Genomic DNA, 7293 nt, shown 5'->3' on the forward strand with positions numbered 1-7293 from the left:
ACATGTACAGAAACTAGAAAAAGAAGAAAAAATAAAATCCAAAGTTAGTGAAAGGAGGGAAATAATAAAGCTCAGATTTGAAATAAATGAACTAGAGACTAAAAAAATTAGAAAAGATCAATAAAACTAAGAGTTGGTTCTTTGAAAAAATTAACAAAATTGACTAACAAATGGCTAACAAATGTTTAGCCAGATAAGAAAGAGAGAGCACAAATAAATAAAATTACAACTGAATGAGTAGAAGTCACTACAACCACCACAGAAATACAAAGAATCATGAGAATATTATAAAAAATTATATGCCACAAATTAGACAATCTAGAAGAATGGATAGATTCCTAGAAACACACAGTGATTCCAAGAATGAATCATGAAGAAATAGATAATCTGAATAGATTGATTACTATTAATAAAACTAAATCAGTAAACTAAGAACTGTCAAAAAACAAAAGTCGAGGTCCAGATGACTTCACAGGCGAATTCTGTCAAACATTTAAGGAAGAGTCAATACCTATCTTTCTCAAAGTAGTCTCAAAAATTGAGGAGGAAGGAAAGGTTCCAAACTCATTTTTTGAGGCCAGTATTATCCTGATATCAAAACTCGACAAAGATACCACACACAAAAACATTATAGGCCAATATCTCTGATAAACATAGACACAAGAATCCTCAACAAAATATCAGCAAATCAAGTTCAATAATACATTAAATGGATTATATATCACGATCAAATGAAATTTATCTCAGGAATGCAAGAACAGTTCAAAATCCACAAATCAGTCAACATGATACACCACATTAACCAAAATAAACAAAACCATATGATCATCTCTCTAAGTGCAGAAAAAGCTTTTCACAAAATAGGGACTTCCTAGCAGACCAGTTAGGACTCAGTGCTTTCACTGTCATGGCCATGGGTTCAATCTCTGGTCTGGGAACTAAGATCCTGCAAGCTGCACAACATGGTAAAAAACCTGAACATTCATCTATGATAAAATCTCTAAAGAAAGTGGGTACAGAAGATACATAATATCATAAAGGTCAAATATGACAAACCCACAGCTAACATCATACTCAGTGGTGAAAAGCTGAAAGGTTTTCCTCTAAGATTAAGAAGACAAGGATGTTGAGGGGAGAACAAGATGGTGGAGGAGTAGGTGGATGTGAAGTACATCTCTCTCCATGGATACATCAGGAATACACCTTCAGATGCAGAAGTGAGTGCAGAACACCAGCTGAGAGAGGACAGGAGTATCTGACCAATGGAAAATATACACCACCATGCAAAACTTGGTAGGATGAAGGAACTAGAGGGAAAAAACAGGAGTGTCAGTAGGACTGGATCTGCCCTCAGCAGGTGGGGGAACTGAAGCAAGGGTCCGAGCCCCACATTGGGGCAATTGTCTGAGTCAGAGGAGAAACATTTAAGGCTGAGAGTGAAACAGCTGATCTGTGGCAGCCTAAATGGAATGAGAATCAGACAGTCCTTGATGAAGTCATAAATACCCTGGATAGAAATGCTGGTCCCCTGGAAGGCACAGCAGCTGGGAGCTGGAATTGTGGAGCAATCCCAGGGTGAGGACTGCTGTTGCCTGCGGAGAGACGGATTGAGGGGATGTAAGGGAGGAGATCGTGGTGGGAAATGTCAGTGGAGGAAAGCCAGGCAGCCATGGAAGCAAGGCAATATTTCTGAGTCATACATAGGGGGTGGAGGTATCACCATAGCCTCTCTCACCCCACACGCCAGCATCCGCAGCTGAACAATAGAGAGGCTGGCCCATCAAACGCCTGACACACTGAGTCCTACAGAGTAGGACCCCACCCAGGGTGCCCTTTTAAGTGCCTGACCTGCCGATCTACACAGTAGGACCCCAGCCAGGGGGGCACCTCTATGTGCCTGACATGGTGAACAACAGAAAGGATCCCAGGAAAGGGAGCCTTCTAAGTACCTGAACGGGCAGAGCTACAGAGAAAGACTGGTCAAAGAGGCCTTCTGATTGCCAGCTACAAGAGGCTCAATAAAAGACTCTGATAGGGCCATAACTCCTGTGGCAGAGGCAGTCCATGTCCCTGCACATTTGGTGCGGCCAGGGTCCCTGCAAGCCAAGCAGCTGTGCCCCACCTTCATACTCAACTCTCACTGGGGCTTGTGTCTGTGTCTATAGGGTCACTTGAGGCATGTCCAACTCTTTCAGACCCTGAAGACTGTGGCCTGCCAGGCTTGTTTGTCAGGGGGAATCTCCAGGCAAGAATACTGGAGCATACTGGCCAATCCTGGTTTCCATACCGTTCTAGAGCACTATATTTCCTGCTGCCATAGCCACCAACTCCCCTGAGTATCTGGTGCTGCCAGAACCCCTGCGACCCAAGCAGCTGCACCACCTGCACACCTGGCCCTCACAGGAGCAAATCCAAATCCTCCAAGGCAGCCTCAGGAGCAAACCTCACTGAACAACCCACATGCAGAGGTGGAAATAAAACCACAAATGAAACCCAGGGGCAGTGTCACTAAGGAAAAAGTTCCAAAAACTTCCCACCAGCTGTGCAAGCTGTAGATTAAATCCACATGATCAACCAGGCAGACTCCGTGTCTATGGGATACATAAAAGGACACTGAGAGCTCCCACAAATGAAAACGCACTAGTTCTGATAGCTGTGGACAATGGAGGGATGAACACACAGGAGTAGGACCAGATTGGAATCTGAGCTGCCTCCGTAGCAGGTCCAGAGATCAGCACAGTGTTGGAGGGCATCCTAGGGAGGTGAGGTGGACTGTGACCCCCAGTGAGGGAAAGGACTCTGACAGCAGTGACTCAAGGAAAACATTTGTTGTTCTTATGTTTTGACTTGTTCTGTAGATTCTTCCAGATGTTTTTTCTTTTTTCCCCCCTTTTCCCCACCTTGGTTATAGTTGTTGATTTTATTGGCACTATGAAATCTAATTAAGCCTTTGAGCTATTTTTATCCTCAATCACACTTTTTCATTGTTTTTTTAAATCTCTGCCTCTACCCTGGGCTTTTGCAGTTCTGTGGAGTTTTCCTATTTTTTCTTTTTTTTTAAATTTAATTTTGAAAAGCTATTATTAGTTTTTCTACATTTATTCCTTTGTCTCCTTTTCCTACTGTTCTTTTCCCCTTGCAGTTAATCTTTAATGTGTATAAATCTTCTTCATCTATCTCTATTTAACTTTGCATATCTATTCTTTCTTGTCTTTCCTCTCAAAATATTTGTTAGTTTTGTTTTTATTGCTTTATTCCTCACTTGGCGCCTTGCTTTAGGTTTGTCTTCCAATTTGTGCTTTAGTTAGTTTTGTTCTTAATTGGTAAATATAGTTTTTGATTTCCTTTGTTTGCTGGGTCAATCTACTGTGCTTTATTTTTGTTGAACTGTTTTGACTTTTCTTATGGGTGTATGTGTATATGCCATTATTTTAATTATTATTTGCCTTATTTTGTAACTGCCATTTGTCTGGGGTTCATCTTTGGTTTCTCATTTTTGGGTATTTGTTTTAATTTTAATTAATGCCATAACAAACCACTTGTGGAATTTTTGTTCTTAACCAGAGATCAAGCCCTTGGCCTTTGGAGTAGGAGCTCTGACTCCAAGACTAGACTACCAGAGAACTAACCCTCAGTGAGTTCAGTGAGTTCAGTCGCTCAGTCGTGTCTGACTCTTTGCGACCCCATGAATCACAGCACGCCAGGCCTCCCTGTCCATCACCAACTCCCGGAGTTCACTCAGACTCACATCCATCAAGTCAGTGATGCCATCCAGCCATCTCATACTCTGTCGTCCCCTTCTCCTCCTGCCCCCAATCCCTCCCAGCATCAGAGTCTTTTCCAATGAGTCAACTCTTTGCATGATGTGGCCAAAGTACTGGAGTTTCAGCTTTAGCATCAGTCCTTCCAAAGAAATCCCAGGGCTGATCTCCTTCAGAATGGACTGGTTGGATCTCCTTGCAGTCCAAGGGACTCTCAAGGGTCTTTTCCAACACCACAGTTCAAAAGCATCAGTTCTTCGGCACTCAGCCTTCTTCACAGTCCAACTCTCACATCCATACATGACCACTGGAAAAACCATAATCTTGACTAGATGGACCTTAGTTGGCAAAGTAATGTCTCTGCTTTTCAATATGCTCTCAAGGTTGGTCATAACTTTCCTCCCAAGGAGTAAACGTCTTTTAATTTCATGGCTGCAGTCACCATCTGCAGTGATTTTGGAGCCCCCCCAAAATAAAGTCAGCCACTGTTTCCACTGTTTCCCCATCTATTTGCCATGAAGTGATGGGACCAGATGCCATGATCTTCATTGTCTGAATGTTGAGCTTTAAGCCAACTTTTTCACTCTCCTCTTTCACTTTCATCAAAAGGCTTTTCAGTTCCTCTTCACTTTCTGCCACAAGGGTGGTGTCATCTGCATGAGGTTATCGATATTTCTTCTGGCAATCTTGATTCCAGCTTGTGCTTCTTCCAGCCCAGCGTTTCTCATGATGTACTCTGCATAGAAGTTAAATAAGCAGGGTGACAATATACAGCCTTGACGTCCTCCTTTTCCTATTTGGAACCAGTCTGTTGTTCCATGTCCAGTTCTAACTGTTGCTTCCTGATCTGTATACAAATTAATCAAGAGGCAGGTCAGGTGGTCTGGTATTCCCCATCTCTCTCAGAATTTTCCACAGTTTATTGTGATCCACACAGTCAAAGGTTTTGACATAGTCAATAAAGCAGAAATAGATGTTTTTCTGGAACTCTCTTGCTTTTTCCATGATCCAGCGGATGTTGGCAATTTGATCTCTGGTTCCTTTGCCTTTTCTAAAATCAGCTTGAACATCTGGCAGTTCATGGTTCATGTATTACTGAAGCCTGGCTTGGAGAATTTTGAGTATTACTTTACTAGCGTGTGAGATGAGTGCAATTGTGCAGTAGTTTGAGCATTCTTTGGCATTGCCTTTCTTTGGGATTGGAATGAAAACTGACCTTTTCCAGTCCTGTGGCCACTGCTGAGTTTTCCAAATCTGCTGGCATATTGAGTGCAGCACTTTCACAGCATCATCTTTCAGGATTTGAAATAGCTCTACTGGAATTCCATCACCTCCACTAGCTTTGTTTGTAGTGATGCTTTCTAAGGCCCACTTGACTTCACATTCCAGGATGTCTGGCTCTAGATGAGTGATCACACCATTGTGATTATCTGGGTCGTGAAGATAATTTTCGTATAGTTCTTCTGTGCATTCTTGCCACCTCTTCTTAATATCTTCTGCTTCTGTTAGGTCCAGACCATTTCTGTCCTTTATCGAGCCCATCTTTGCATGAAATGTTCCCTTGGTATCTCTAATTTTCTTAAAGAGATCTCTAGACTTTCCCATTGTGTTGTTTTCCTCTATTTCTTTGCATTGATGGCTGAGGAAGGTTTTCTTATCTCTCCTTGCTATTCTTTGGAATTCTGCATTCAAACGAGTATATCTTTCCTTTTCTCCTTTGCTTTTCACTTCCCATCTTTTCACAGCTATTTATTTGTAAGGCCTCCCCAGACAGCCATTTTGCTTTTTTGCATTTCTTTTTCTTGGGGATGGTCTTGATCCCTGTGTCCTGTACAGTGTCATGAACCTCATTCCATAGTTCATCAGGCACTCTATTTATCAGATCTAGGCTCTTAAATCTATTTCTCACTTCCACTGTATACTCTCATAAGGGATTTGATTTAGGGCATACCTGAATAGTCTAGTGGTTTTCCATACTTTCTTCAATTTAAGTGTGAATTTGGCAATAAGGAGTTCATGATCTGAGCCACAGTCAGCTCCTGGTCTTGTTTTTGTTGACTGTATAGAGCTTCTCCATCTTTGGCTGCATAGAATATAATCAATCTGATTTCAGTGTTCACCATCTGGAACTAACCCTAAGGAGTATCAAATAGTGAGAACTCACACAAAAGAAACCTCTTGAATACAGGACACAGCATCACCCAACTACCAGTAGCACCTTGTGCAGGACGCCTCATCTAAACAACAAACAAAACAAAAATACAAACTTAATCATCAGCAGACAGGATTACCACCTCATTGAGCCTTGCCCATGAGATAAAAAACAAACAAACAAAAACGCAGGACAAATCTCACCCTATACGAAGCTTACACAAACCACTGGGCCAACCTTAGGAGGGCAGAAACCAAAAGGAAGAAAGAATTCAACCTTCTTCAAGGAAATAATTCAACTTTCTTTGAATCCTGGGAAAAGGAGACCTCAAACACAATAAGCTAAAAAAAATATTGAAAAGGCAGAGAAATACTACACAAATGAAGGAACAAACTAGAAACACAGAAGTCTAAACAAATGAGGAGGAAATAAGCAAACTACCTGAAAAAGAATTAAAAATAATGATAGGAAAGATGTTTAAAAACCTTGAAAATAGAATAGAGAAAATGCAAGAATCAATTAACAAAGACCTAGAAGAATTAAAGAATAAACATACAGAGACAAACAACACAATTACTGAAATTAATAATACTCTAGAAGGAATCAATAGCAGAATATCTGAAGCAGAAGAATAAATCAGTGAGCTGGAAAATAAAAAACTTGGTGGTGGAAATAACTTCTGAAGAGCAGAATAAAGTAAAAAGAATGAAAAGAACTCAGGATAATCTCAGAGACCTGTGAGAAAATATCAAATGCATCAACATTCGAATTATAGGGGTGCCAGAAGAAGAAGAGAAAAAGAAAGGGTTTGAGAAAATTTTTGAAGGGATTATAGTTGAACATTTCCTCAACGTGGAAAAGGAAATAGTCAATCAAGTCCATGAGGCACAGAGTCCCATACAGGATAAACCCAAGGAGAAACAGGCCAAGACACATACTAATCAAACTACCAAGGACAAAGAAAGAATATTAAAAGCAGCAAGGGAGATGCAACAAGTAACATACAAGGGAAACCCCATACGCTTCACAGCTGATCTTTCAACAGAAACTCTGCAGGCCAGAAGGGAATGTCAGGATATATTTAAAGTACTGAAAGGGAAAAATCTACAACCAAGATTACTGTACCCAGCAAGGATCTCATTCAAAAATTGATGGAGAAATTAAAAGCTTTTCAGACAAGCAAAAGTTAAGAGAATTCAGTACTACTAAACCAGCTTTACAACAAATGTTAAAGGGACTTATATAGTCAAGGAGTATAAGAGGAGAAAAAAGATCTACAAAATCAAACCCAAACAATTAGAAAATGGCAATAGCAACATATATATCAATAATTACTTTAAATGTAAATGGATTAAATGCTCCAACCAAAAGACACAGACT

This window comes from Budorcas taxicolor, chromosome X, assembly GCF_023091745.1.
Source record: "Budorcas taxicolor isolate Tak-1 chromosome X, Takin1.1, whole genome shotgun sequence".
Taxonomy (NCBI): domain Eukaryota; kingdom Metazoa; phylum Chordata; class Mammalia; order Artiodactyla; family Bovidae; genus Budorcas; species Budorcas taxicolor.